We start from the raw sequence: 239 nt of genomic DNA on the forward strand, positions 1-239 counted from the left end.
CAATTTTCTAAAAGTCATTTGCAGTGAAATAAAAAGAGGAACAAGGAGGAGGAGGAGGATCAAACGTGGTTTCAACCTTAATTGACTTTAATTGATTTAATTCCAAGTCAACACAAGTCATCGACCCGCACGAGACGGAATTGCCTTCCTGATACTCATGATTCATCAGCATTGGACATATTTTTAGAAAATGATTGTGCATGTTTTTTTTTTTTTCTAATTATCATTGGGTCACTTTA

The sequence above is a fragment of the Penaeus monodon genome, chromosome 25, assembly GCF_015228065.2.
Source record: "Penaeus monodon isolate SGIC_2016 chromosome 25, NSTDA_Pmon_1, whole genome shotgun sequence".
Classification (NCBI taxonomy): domain Eukaryota; kingdom Metazoa; phylum Arthropoda; class Malacostraca; order Decapoda; family Penaeidae; genus Penaeus; species Penaeus monodon.